The sequence below is a fragment of the Ranitomeya variabilis genome, chromosome 4 (assembly GCF_051348905.1).
Source record: "Ranitomeya variabilis isolate aRanVar5 chromosome 4, aRanVar5.hap1, whole genome shotgun sequence".
Lineage (NCBI taxonomy): Eukaryota > Metazoa > Chordata > Amphibia > Anura > Dendrobatidae > Ranitomeya > Ranitomeya variabilis.
The window spans coordinates 60,729,142-60,743,599 of record NC_135235.1 but is presented as its reverse complement, the minus strand read 5'-3'; positions in this window follow the sequence as shown (position 1 = coordinate 60,743,599).

The following is a 14,458-nucleotide window of genomic DNA, read 5'->3' as shown; positions in this document are numbered from 1 at the left end:
TTCGGCATTGAAGGTTCAATTGAATTATTGTTAAGTTGTTTTCAGATTTATGCAAGCACCAGGTGTCATGGAGTTACCACGACAAAGAAGTGCCAGAAGACCACAGCGTCTGATGGCTCCTGCTTTGCCGCTGAGAAGAAACACTTCTCTGTTGTATTAAATGTGTTTGTTTTCTTTCAGCAGGATAAGGGTTAATTGGCCATGTGGAAATCCCTGCATTCAGCTGAGCTCCATTAGCCACTCCTGTCTCCTATAAAAACAAGGCCTTCTGGTCAGATCCTTGTCTGAGTTAGCACTTGCTAGGTAGACCTGGAGAGTGCGGAGCTGGTGTCAGGAGAGCTGGATGAGTTTATTGTGTGACTGTTGTTTGGTTCATACGCTTGGAAATTCCTCATCTTTACCTGCCTTATTTTCTTCCCCTGTCCTTCACACCCTGGTGAATACCTCTGTTATTTGTGAGAGTATATTTGTGTGAGTGGAATTTTCTTTTACCGTTGTCTTTGTTCCCCTGTCTGTTGGGTTGGTGTACTGCAGTACACGGTAGCGTCTTTCTTCCCTGGGTGGGGAAAGGGGACAGACGCAGGGCTGCAGCTAGGAGACAGGGTAAGGGTTGAGGTCAGCATCCTCACCATCTGAGGTATCCTGGGGAACAGGGTGATCTAGGGTGCCCCTAGTGCTAGGGCCAGGAAAGGTGCCCCGGTCCCAGTTTACTCGCCAGTCCTATCATGACATTAACTCAGACCAAAAGACTTTTTCGGATCTATGATGGATAGTATCATAGAGCTGACAGGGCAGTTGCAACAGCTCAGTTTGGAGGTGGCAGATTTCCTCACAGTGGTTACACAGCACCCTGTTATATCTGGTGTGGTGATCTCGCCCTCCAGGCAAACTATTGTGGAGCCCAAGATCGCACTGCCAGACAGGTTCTCTGGTGGGTGGGACAAGTTTGTTGTGTTCCGTGAGGCCTGAAAACTTTATTTCCGCTGCATCAAGTATCCTCTAGTACAGATGAGCAACAGGTGGGGATTGTTATCTTGCTCCTGCAGGGGGACCCGCAAGCATGGGCATTTTACTCAGATATCACTCACAGTTACTCCAGACAGTAAAGGGCTTCTTTTAGGCTTTCGGCTTGGTGTATGATGGTGTCTCTGTGCCAACTTCAGCAAGGAGACTGTCTGGCAGATAAATACTTCTCCGAGTTCTGGCGGTGGGCCACTTACAGTAGTTAGAATGACCCGGCCCTCTGTAATCAGTTCTACAAGGGTCTCTCTGTGGGAGTAAAGGATGCATTAGCCTTCATTGAGGCAGCCATGTTTCTGGCAGTCCGGGTTGATCGCGTTCTTTGCCAGAGACATAGGGAGACACCTTTGGGGGCAGGAGGTCCAAGTCTGAGCATGATCAGTATTCCACTGTGGAACCCATGCAGGTGGGTGCAGCATCCCAACCTAGCAAACATGCATTAATCTGGCGTAAGGGGGAAGTGTATTTCTGTTGTGGCAAGAAGGATCATTTCATGAGCACAAGTCCTATCCGTCACTTGTTTAAAATACCACCGGAAACTGGAGGGCGCGGGTTGCGGGGAGGTTGGCAACTCGGGTGTACTCATAACCTCGGTGGGAAAGACTCATTTTTTCCTTCCAGCTATTTTATACGTGGGTGAAAATAAGGTGGACATTTCGGCCTTCTTGGACAGTGGGGCGGAGTTTACTTTGGTCGATGCTAGGTTCGTTCGGGACCAAGGCCTTGTCTCACAAACCTTGCTCAGACTGATACCCATTATAGCTATCGATTTCGTCCCTCTAAAAAAGGGGCCCTTCACGCAGGTGGTCCATGACTTACAGCTACAGGTGGGGGCCATATACTCTGAGGTGTTAAACTGCTATGTGCTTGAGGACCTGCCCTCATCTGTGGTACTGAGAGTTCCTTGGCTCACTCTGCACAATCCGGTAATTGATTGGCAGATACAGGAAGTGGTAAAGTGGAGTAAATGGTGTCAAGGACACTGTTTGGGTACCCAGTTGGCAAGGGTGGATACCCAGTCTGTGCCTCATTACCTGTCAGACTTCAAGAATGTTCTGAGCAAGGGAGCCAATAGCTTCCCCCTCATCATCCTAATGATTGTGCCATTTATCTGGTTCCTTGTGCCAAGCTGACCAAGAGCAGACTCTATAACATCTCACGTCCAGAAAGGCAGGCCATGAAGGACTATATTATGGAAAGTCTGGCTAAAGGTCATATCTGACCATCCTCTTCTCCCCTTGCTGCGGGTTCTTTTTCGTCAAGAAAAATCCACGTCCTTGCCTGGATTTCCGGGAACTTAATGCAATCACTGTCCGTGATCCATATCCGTCACCTCTGATCCCTGACTTTTTTAACCAAATTGTTGGGGCAAAATGGTTCTCTAAGATGGACCTCAGGGGTAGTGTTGAGCGATACCGTCCGATACTTGAAAGTATCGGTATCGGATAGTATCGGCCGATACCCGAAAAGTATCAGATATCGCCGATACCGATACCCGATACCAATACAAGTCAATGGGACACCAAGTATCGGAAGGTATCCTGGTGGTTCCCAGGGTCTGAAGGAGAGGAAACTCTCCTTCAGGCCCTGGGATCCATATTAATGTGTAAAATAAAGAATAAAAATAAAAAATATTGATATACTCACCTGTTGTGAACTCTATTTTTGGGCTCCCTCTAGTGGTCACAAGCGGTACTGTGTAGTGTTGTCTTTCTGCAGGTTGGCTGCATCAGCTGGTTCGTTATCCTTGGCTGGTTTCCTATTTAGCTCACCTGGATACTCAGTTCCTTGCCTGCTATCAATGTATTCAGTGCTCTTCAGATTCCTTGTGACTACCTTGCTCCCAGTCTCTCCAAGACAAGCTAAGTTTTTGTTTGTTCATTTTTTGATTATCAGCATTCATCATGTTTCTTGTCCAGCTTGCTAAAATGTGATTTCCTCGCTTGCTGGTTGCCCTAGGGGACTGAGTTTCTCCCCCCACACCGTTAGTTGGTGCGGGGGTTCTTGAAATCTCAGAGTGGATATTTTGTAAGGGTTTTTTACTGACCGCATAGATTCCCTTTTCTATTTTCTGCTATCTAGTATTAGTGGGCCTCATTTGCTGAATCTGCTTTCACCCCTGTGTATGTGCCTTCCTCTTACCTCACCGTTATTATTTGTTGGGGGCTTCTATATCTTTGGGGATTATTTCTCTGGAGGCAAGAGAGGTCTTTCTTTCTCTCTAAGGGTAGTTAGTAGTGTTGAGCATTCCGATGCTGCAAGTATCGGGTATCGGCCGATACTTGCTGTATCGGAATTCCGATACCGGGATTCCGATACTCTTGTGGTATCGGGTATCGGGTATCGCAACAACATTAATGTTAAAATGTGTAAAAGAGAGAATTAAAATAAAAAATATCGCTATACTCACCTGTCCGACGCAGCCGGGACTTCAGCGAGGGAACCGGCAGCGTTGTTTGTTTAAAATTCGCGCTATTACTTGGTTACGTGAATTCCCGGCTTGTGATTGGTCAGGTCGGCCATGTTGCCGGGACGCGGACCAATCACAGCAAGCCGTGACGAAATTACGTCACGGCTTGCTGTGATTGGTCCGCGTCCCGGCAATATGGCCGCCCTGACCAATCACAAGCCGTGACGTCACGGGAGGCTGGACACGCGCCCATTTTAAAATGAGCGCGTCCAGCCTCCCGGCTTGTGATTGGTTGACCGCGGCGCAACCAATCACAAGCCGTGACGTCACGGGAGGCTGGACACGCGCCCATTTTAAAATGAGCGCGTCCAGCCTCCCGGCTTGTGATTGGTTGACCGTGGCGCAACCAATCACAAGCCGTGACGTCACGGGAGGCTGGACACGCGCCCATTTTAAAATGAGCGCGTCCAGTCTCCCGGCTTGTGATTGGTTGACCGCGGCGCAACCAATCACAAGCCGTGACGTCACGGGAGGCTGGACACGCGCCCATTTTAAAATAAGTGCGTGTCCAGCCTCCCGTGACGTCACGGCTTGTGATTGGTCAGGGCGGCCATATTGCCGGGACGCGGACCAATCACAGCAAGCCGTGACGTAATTTCGTCACGGCTTGCTGTGATTGGTCCGCGTCCCGGCAACATGGCCGACCTGACCAATCACAAGCCGGGAATTCACGTAACCAAGTAATAGCGCGAATTTTAAACAAACAACGCTGCCGGTTCCCTCGCTGAAGTCCCGGCTGCGTCGGACAGGTGAGTTTAGCGATATTTTTTATTTTAATTCTTTCTTTTACACATTTATATGGTTCCCAGGGCCTGAAGGAGAGTTTCCTCTCCTTCAGACCCTGGGAACCATCAGGAATACCGTCCGATACCTGAGTCCCATTGACTTGTATTGGTATCGGGTATCGGTATCGGATTGGATCCGATACTTTGCCGGTATCGGCCGATACTTTCCGATACCGATACTTTCAAGTATCGGACGGTATCGCTCAACACTAGTAGTTAGTTCCTCAGGCTGGCTCGAGACGTCTAGGATTTTTAGGCACGTTCACCGGCTACTTCTAGTGTGTTTGGATAGGTTCAGATTTGCGGTCAGTCCAGTTTGCCACCTCCCTAGAGCTTGTCCTATGTTTGTTACTTAGCTGGAGTAATTTTTGATCCTCAACCACTAAGGATCATAACACTCACCTCTCCGACGGAGCCTGGACCTTACCGATGTAACCGGCAGCCTCCGTTCCTAAGAATGAGCGCGTGAAAGACCTTCGATGACGTCGCGGCTTGTGATTGGTCGCGTGACCGCTCATGTGACTGCTCACGCGACCAATCACAAGCCGTGACATCATCGAAGGTCCTTCAAGCGCTCATTCTTAGGAACGGAGGCTGCCGGTTACATCGGTAAGGTCCAGGGGCCGCCGGAGGGGTGAGTATATCAATATTTTTTATTTTTATTCTTTATTTTACACATTAATATGGATCCCGATACCGATTCCCGATATCACAAAAGTATCGGAACTCGGTATCGGAATTTCGATACCGCAAATATCCGCCGATACTTGCGGTATCGGAATGCTCAACACTACTCAGGGGGGAGTACAACCTCATTCACATTAAGGAAGGGGATGAGTGGAAGACTGCATTCAATACGGCAGAAGGACACTAGGAGAATCTGGTGTTGCCTTTTGGGTTGATGCCTGCAGTCTTCCGGCACTTTATTAATGACATCTTTAGTCACCTAGTAGGTAGGTTTGTTATTATCTACCTGGATGATATTCCTGTGTATTCACCTGACCTTGAGTCACACCAGCGACATGTCAGACAAGTCCTACACATATTACATGACAATAAATTGTATGTCAAACCCGAGTAGTGTATGTTCTTGGTTGAAGAGATCCCTTGCCTTGGATAGGTATTATCTCCCCTGTCCTTCACACCCTGGTGAATACCTCTGTTATTTCTGAGAGTATATTTGTGTGAGTGGATTTTTCTTTTACCCTTGTCTTTGTTCCCCTGACTGTCAGGTTGGTGTAGTGCGGTACACGGTAGCGACTCTCTTCCCCAGGTGGGGGAAGGGGGCAGGGCTGCAGCTAGGAGACAGAGCAATGGCGGAGGCCCTGGCATCTCACCATCTGAGGTATCCCTGGGAACAGGGCGAACTAGGGTGCCCCCTAGTGCTCGGGAATGGCAAGGTGCCCCTGGTTCCAGTTTACTCGCCAGTCCTATCGTGGCACCAGGATTGGGATAGAAAAAATAGAGAAAGCAGAGGAGGAATTATTACAATTGCATTTGGGAGCAATAATTTAGTAACAATTATATTAAATACAATGATTGTTACTGGACAAAATTGTTGGTACTATTCTGTTAAAGTATAAAACTCCCACATTGGTCACTGAAATAACTTGAAGCCGTCATAAGTAATTTTCAAATTTATTGAAAATCAAATAATAAAAATTAGTTATTGCTTTGGAATTGTGGTTCAACAGATAAAAGCAAACTAATGAAAGTGGCTTGGACAAAAAATGATGATACCTTTTGAAAAAAATCTAAAATAACTTGACATCACATTACAACTTATAATCTGTCAGTCTGCCTATTTGGAGGGTAAAAAGCAGATACAGTTGTGACGCTGAGCCACTTCTCATGGACAAACCATCAGTCGAGATAGTCAAGGAGTCTGAGGTCAATAGTCAGGAGGGTACGTCATAAAACAGGGAAAACACAAAGGCATGCTCAAGTAATTGTCGAAGGTCAAAATACCAAGAGGATATCAGACCAGTGCAAAAGGATTAGACAAATGGATGGTTAGAACACCCATAACAGATTGACAGCAGGATTTACCAAGTCAACAGCCATGGGTGAAGCACTGCTCCATCCATGGCTGTAAAATATACACCATGGCTGATTAAATCAGCCATCATGTGTTGGGAAAGATGCGGGCTCAGTGCGTGAGACCACAGACAAATCAGGGACACTATATATGATGTAAATATACATCTTATGTCATCAAGGGGTTAATGAGCAACTTTAAAAAATAAACAGACAAACACATAAAAAAGTGACTTTAAAAAAGACATATATGCATAGATGTATATACAGAAAACCCCAAAAAGCCTCCCAAAAGTGAAAAATCTAAGTAAAAACAGGCACAAATTAAACTATGAATCAGGCTCTGAATATAGAGTATTTAAATACCATAAATACTATGCAAAAGCCTAATTATGCTTTCATCAAACCAACAAGGAAGTGTTCTTTATGAGGCTGATACAAAAGTGCACATATGAATGTTTTGTTTGGAGTGTGAAAGTTTTCTCAATATTTGCACTTACGCAAACAGGCTTCACTGGAATTCTTATGTATGAATGCATTTAATGTTTAATATGTCATTACAAGATAAAGTGTCAAGACTCAAGAAGCAAAAGGATGATGTTGCCAATACAAATATATGAACCAAGATACTCACACGTACGGTACTCAAAAATGATATAAAATGATATTATGTAGAAAACATCTTGAGATTTTTTGCTTATAATTCATAGTGATCAAAATGGGATATACACATTTTTTCATATGTTTTTATAACATTTTCTTTTACCTAAAGAGTTTTAGTTGTATCTATACTGTATATAGCAGTTTTGGTCCACATTGAATATGAGGATACATTTATTACTTTGATTACTAAGTGTAATTTTGGTTTTTGACTTCTGGTATTGTCATGACCAACCTATTACTGAGCCTGAGGCTATGCATGTTATTAAAGGTTTTTTTACTTCTGTTCTTATTATTGTGTTAATAAAAGTTAAGTTTTATTTTGGGGTCTTTGTAAGAGATCTTTATTTGCCTTAGGCAATTTGGTGTTAAGTGATAGTACTAAGCTGATGGATCACCCCCAGAGTAGGGCAATGGGGTACTCGGTACGAGGTCCTTCTCGGTTCTGGGAATGTCACGGTGGCCTGACCCTGTCCATGGCCCTTTTGAGGGGCATCCAATTAACCCCTTCACCCCCAAGGGTGGTTTGCACGTTAATGACCGGGCCAATTTTTACAATTCTGACCACTGTCCCTTTATGAGGCTATAACTCTGGAACGCTTTGACGGATCTTGGCGATTCTGACATTGTTTTCTCGTGACATATTGTACTTCATGTTAAAGGTAAAATTTATTCGATATAACTTGCGTTTATTTGTGAAAAAAATGGAAATTTGGCGAAAATTTTGAAAATTTTGCAATTTTCCAACTTTGAATTTTTGTGCCCTTAAATCACAGACATATGTCACGCAAAATACTTAATAAGTAACATTTCCCACATGTCTACTTTACATCAGTACAATTTTGGAACCAAAATTTTTTTTTGTGACGGAGTTATAAGGGTTAAAAGTTGACCAGCAATTTCTCATTTTTACAACACCATTTTTTTTTAGGGACCACATCTCATTTGAAGTCATTTTGAGGGGTCTATATGATAGAAAATACTCAAGTGTGACACCATTCTAAAAACTGCACCCCTCAAGGTGCTCAAAACCACATTCAAGAAGTTTATTAACCCTTCAGGTGTTTCACAGGAATTTTTGGAATGTTTAAATAAAAATGAACATTTAACTTTTTTTCACACAAAATTTATTTCAGCTCCAATTTGTTTTATTTTACCAAGGGTAACAGGGGAAAATGGACCCCCAAAGTTGTTGTACAATTTGTCCTGAGTACGATGATACCCCATATGTGGGTGTAAACCATTGTTTAGGCGCATGGCAGAGCTTGGAAGGGAAGGAGCGCCATTTGACTTTTCAATGCAAAATTGACTGGAATTGAGATGGGACGCCATGTTGCGTTTGGAGAGCCCCTGATGTGCCTAAACATTGAAACTCCCTACAAGTGACACCATTTTGGAAAGTAGACCCCCTAAGGAACTTATCTAGATGTGTGGTGAGCACTTTGACCCACCAAGTGCTTCACAGAAGTTTATAATGCAGAGCCGTAAAAATAAAAAATCATATTTTTTCACAAAAATGATCTTTTCGCCCCCAATTTTTTATTTTCCCAAGGGTAAGAGAAGAAATTGGACCCCAAAAAATGTTGTGCAATTTGTCCTGAGTACGCTGATACCCCATATGTGGGTGTAAACCATTGTTTGGGCGCATGGCAGAGCTTGGAAGGGAAGGAGCGCCATTTGACTTTTCAATGCAAAATTGACTGGAATTGAGATGGGACGCCATGTTGCGTTTGGAGAGCCCCTGATGTGCCTAAACATTGAAACTCCCTACAAGTGACACCATTTTGGAAAGTAGACCCCCTAAGGAACTTATCTAGATGTGTGGTGAGCACTTTGACCCACCAAGTGCTTCACAGAAGTTTATAATGCAGAGCCGTAAAAATAAAAAATCATATTTTTTCACAAAAATGATCTTTTTAGCCCCCAATTTTTTATTTTCCCAAGGGTAAGAGAAGAAATTGGACCCCAAAAAATGTTGTGCAATTTGTCCTGAGTACGCTGATACCCCATATGTGGGTGTAAACCATTGTTTGGGCGCATGGCAGAGCTTGGAAGGGAAGGAGCGCCATTTGACTTTTCAATGCAAAATTGACTGGAATTGAGATGGGACGCCATGTTGCGTTTGGAGAGCCCCTGATGTGCCTAAACATTGAAACTCCCTACAAGTGACACCATTTTGGAAAGTAGACCCCCTAAGGAACTTATCTAGATGTGTTTTGAGAGCTTTGAACCCCCAAGTGTTTCACTACAGATTATAACGCAGAGCCGTGAAAATAATTTTTTTTTTTCTCAAAAATGATTTTTTAGCCCCCAGCTTTGTATTTTTACAAGGGTAACAGAATAAATTGGACCCCAAAATTTGTTTTCCAATTTGTCCTGAGTATGCTGATACCCCATATGTGGGGGGGAACCACTGTTTGGGCGCATGACAGAGCTCGGAAGGGAAGGAGCGCCATTTGGAATGCAGACTTAAATGGATTGGTCAGCAGCCGTCACGTTGCATTTGCAGAGCCCCTGATGTACCCAAACAGCACAAACCCCCCACAAGTGACCCCATATTGGAAACTAGACCTCCCAAGGAACTTATCTAGATGTGTTTTGAGAACTTTGAACCCCCAAGTGTTTCACTAAAGTTTATAGCGCAAAGCCGTGAAAATAAAAATTCTTTTTTTTTTTTCACAAAAATGATTTTTTAGCCCCCAGTTTTGTATTTTCACAAGGGTAACAGGATAAATTAGACCCCAAAAGTTGTTGTCCAATTTGTCCTGAGTACGCTGATACCCCATATGTCGGGGGGAACCACTGTTTGGGCGCATGACAGAGCTCGGAAGGGAAGGAGCGCCATTTGGAATGCAGCCTTAAATGGATTGGTCTGCAGGCGTCACGTTGCATTTGCAGAGCCCCTGATGTACCCAAACAGTACAAACCCCCCACAAGTGACCCCATATTGGAAACTAGACCTCCCAAGGAACTTATCTAGATGTGTTGTGAGAACTTTGAACCCCCAAGTGTTTCACTACAGTTTATAATGCAGAGCCGTGAAAATAAAACATCTTTTTTTTCCCACAAAAATGATTTTTAGCCCCCCAAATTTTTATTTTCCTAAGGATAACAAGAGAACTTGGACCCCAGAAGTTGTTGTTCAATTTGTCCCGAGTACGCTGATAACACATATGTTGGGGTAAACCCCTTTTTGGGCGCACGGGAGAGCTCGGAAGGGAAGGAGCACTGTTTTACTTTTTCAACGCAGAATTGGCTGGAATTGAGATTGGACGCCATGTCGCGCTTGGAGAGCCCCTGATGTGCCTGGACAGTGGAAACCCCCCAATTCTACCTGAAACCCTAACCCAAACACACCCCTAACCCTAATCCCAACGGTAACCCTAACCACACCCCTAGCCCTGACACACCCATAATTCTAATCCCAACCCTAATCCAAACGTAAATGTAATCCAAACCCTAACCCTAACTTTAGCCCCAACCCTAACTTTAGCCCCAACCCTAACTTTACCTCCAACCCTAGCCCTAACCCTAACCCTACCCCTAACCCTAACCCTAAACGTGACTGAAATACGTGGCACTGAAATACGTGGCACTGAAATACGTGGCACTGAAATACGTGGCACTGAAATACGTGGCACTGAAATATGTGATACGTGGCACTTAAATACGTGGCACTGAAACACGTGGCACTGAAATACGTGATACGTGGCACTGAAATACGTGGCACTGAAATACGTGGCACTGAAATACGTGCAACTGAAATACGTGGTACTAAAATATGTGGCACTGAAATACGTGATACGTGGCACTGAAATACGTGGCACTGAAATACGTGGCACTGAAATACGTGGCACTATGACTGTCAGAAAATGTTCATTAAACGGTTAGGGGTGAGGTTAGGGGTAGAGTTAGGGTTAGGGTTTGGATCCCTTTATCACCTTGATGGTGGTGGGTGGCTTTTCAGTGTGTTTTCTGTTTTTTTCGATAAAAATGCATGCGTTTTTAACGCAAACAAACGCATGTGCTTAAAAACGCAAGAAAATACTGCAGGTTGTATTTCTGAAAATGAACGCATGCAGAAAAAACCCGCATGCGTTTGAAAACGCGACCAAACGCGTACAAAAAAACCGCATGCGTTTTCAATGTTAAATATAGGGAAAAAACGCATGCGTTTTTTTGTGCAAAAAACGCTGCAGACAAAAACGCAAGTGTGAAACCAGCTACGCTTTTTATAGCAAAAAAGTTTTTGCGTCTCCACATTTTGAGACCTATAATTTTTCCACATTTGCTCCACAGAGTCATGTGAGGTCTTATTTTTTGCGGGACGAGTTGACGTTTTTATTGGTAACATTTTCGGACACGTGACCGTTTTTGATCGCTTTTTATTCCGATTTTTGTGAGGCAGAATGACCAAAAACCTGCTATTCATGAATTTCTTTTGGGAGAGGCGTTTATACCGTTCCGGGTTTGGTAAAATTGATAAAGCAGTTTTATTCGTCGGGTCAGTATGATTACAGCGATATCTCATTTATATCATTTTTTTTATGTTTTGGCGCTTTTATACGATAAAAACTATTTTATAGAAAAAATAATTATTTTGGTATCGCTTTATTCTCAGGACTATAACTTTTTTATTTTTTTGCTGATGATGCTGTATGGCGGCTTGTTTTTTGCGGGACAAGATGACGTTTTCAGCGGTAACATGGTTATTTATATCCGTCTTTTTGATCGCGTGTTATTCCACTTTTTGTTCGGCGGTATGGTAATAAAGCGTTGTTTTTTGCCTCGTTTTTTTTTTTTTTTTTCTTACGGTGTTTACTGAAGGGGTTAACTAGTGTGGCAGTTTTATAGGTTGGGTCGTTACGGACGTGGCGATACTAAATATGTGTACTTTTATTGTTTTTTTTTTTTAATTTAGATAAAGAAATGTATTTATGGGAATAATATATTTATTTTTTTTTCATTATTTTGGAATATTTTTTTTTATTTTTTTTTACACATTTGGAAATTTTTTTTTTTACTTTTTTACTTTGCCCCAGGGGGGACAATACAGATCGGTGATCTGCCAGTTTGCATAGCACTCTGACAGATCACCGATCTGAGAGAAGTGCAGGCTGCTTCACAGTGCCTGCTCTGAGCAGGCGTCTGTGAAGCCACCTCCCTCCCTGCAGGACCCGGATCCGCGGCCATCTTGGATCCGGGTCTGGAGCAGGCAGGGAGGGAGGTAAGACCCTCGCAGCAACGCGATCACATCGCGTTGCTGCGGGGGGCTCAGGGAAGCCCGCAGGGAGCCCTCTCCCTGCGCGATGCTTCCCTGCATCGCCGGCACATCGCGATCATGTTTGATCGCGGTGTGCCGGGGGTTAATGTGCCGGGGGCGGTCCGTGACCGCTCCTGGCACATAGTGCCGGATGTCAGCTGCGATATGCAGCCGACACCCGGCCGCGATCGGCCGCGCTCCCCCCGTGAGCGCGGCCGATCGGCTATGACGTACTATCCCGTCGGCGGTCATACGGGCCCACCCCACCTCGACGGGATAGTACGTCAAATGTCGGGAAGGGGTTAAAGGTGTAGTTTGTCTAGTGTTCGTGACCCCACCTGTGGTGTTCGGTCAGGGTGACCGACGCTGCTTAGGGGTCCGCTGGGGTGATGTTATGGCAGCTAGATGGTATACCTTCCCACAGGTGAAGTGTATCCCCAGGGCTTCCCAGAAGTGTAGGTAGTGATGGTGGACGATGTAAGGCGCAATGAATAACAAGGACACAAGGTTGCAGTCTCTTTACCTTTTACTGAAGACTTAAGCATCCACAGCCCAGAGCATCGATCACAGGGCAGGCAGAGGAACTCCTCCTGGTGTTTTCTCCTTGTGCTGTGTCTTAATTTCTCACTCTCTACAATACACTTCTCTTCGTGTCCTTTCTTAGGATGCTGCCGCATGTGGGGCAGGCGCAGCTCTGTGTCTTTCTGTCTCGTGCTAGGCCTCTGTCAGGATCCCACCCCTGACAGGGACCCTCTGTCTGCAGCTCAGATGTTCCTCTTTTCCCCCTGTCTGCCTGACAGGTGTTGCCTGGGCAAAGCCCAGCCAGCTTCTCTCTAACTTTCTATCCAAACCACCAGTTTTACCCTTCTGTGAGGAGTGCCCCACTAGATAGGAGCATGGCTCCCCCTGGTGGTCTGGAGTGTGAAGTGTGTTGTGGTGCTGTGATACCTGAAAAGATGAACTCCTTTAGTGCCATCAGACATAATATCACTCCTCCTGGTGGAAGAATGACATTACTGCAGCAACCAGGACTGGGAAAAGAAGAACAACAATACATGTTAGCAAAAGACATACAACATTTTTTAAATGCTATGAAACAAATTAATATAACAATGTTTCCCATTATGGGAGGTGAGAACGCTTGTACGTTGCAAACAAGAACATATTTACATTGTGCATCAGGCAAATGGGAAAACAGTTATTATCTATCTATGTAACACAATTACCCGTACAGGTATTCTATCTATTAATTACTAAGTGCTATCTCACAACAATAAATTAACATTTCTTTACTCAAGCATAAAACCGTTATTTTTCTCTAAGTGCAAAGTCTACTAACCATATATCTATGGCTCTCTAGAGGACTCACTAACCCCTACGGGTTCACTTTATTGAAATGCAGAACTGGTTTCACCCCCACTACGGGCTAGACTGTATCTTTCTTCCAACTTCCTTTGTCCTCAATTTTATTTAAAGTACATCATTAAACATTTCTCTCTCAACATTTATCAAACATTTCTTATCACTAGCTTTCTAACTACATACTATCACTATGTAAAACATTACTGCTATTCAACTTCTTAAAGCAACTTTATCACTTTTAAACATTCCCTTTAAGAGGAAACTCCAAGTCTTTTCAGAGGTAGTGCAAATAATCACATCATTAATTTTCCAAGTTTGTTTAAAGCAGTATGACGTGATATGAGGGACCCGTTACGAACCCCCAAACGTTGGTCTTGGGTGTGCTACAAGACGTGTAATCCTGACCCGGAATTCTGCCACACCAACGGGTTTTTCTTCAGGTCTGTGAAGCAAAGCAGTTATTTTTACAGCATAATTAACAGCAGTTTCTGTTAGGAGGCAGTCTCTGTAAAAGCCTCCTATGTAAAACCAGTAGGGAGCAACTTTAAGAAGGTGCAAACTATGTACAGAAGCAGTTTGTGAATCATTCACCGTCCATGATTCCAATGTTCTTTAGTATAAAAGCAGGAAAACTTGTGCAAACTAGAAACAATAGGGATCCCGGGTAAACAAAGGGATCCCTTTAAGAGTTAACCCTAGACGGGTGTTAAAGCAGCAAAGAAGAAATGAACAGTTAACTATTTACAAGCCATGGTTTCGAGGTTTATTCTCATAGCAGGTTGCAAGACATCAGTCAGTAATGAACACTTCCTGACCGGGGAAGCTTTGGTTCCATGTCCTCGTCTGATGCGGTAGCAGTGT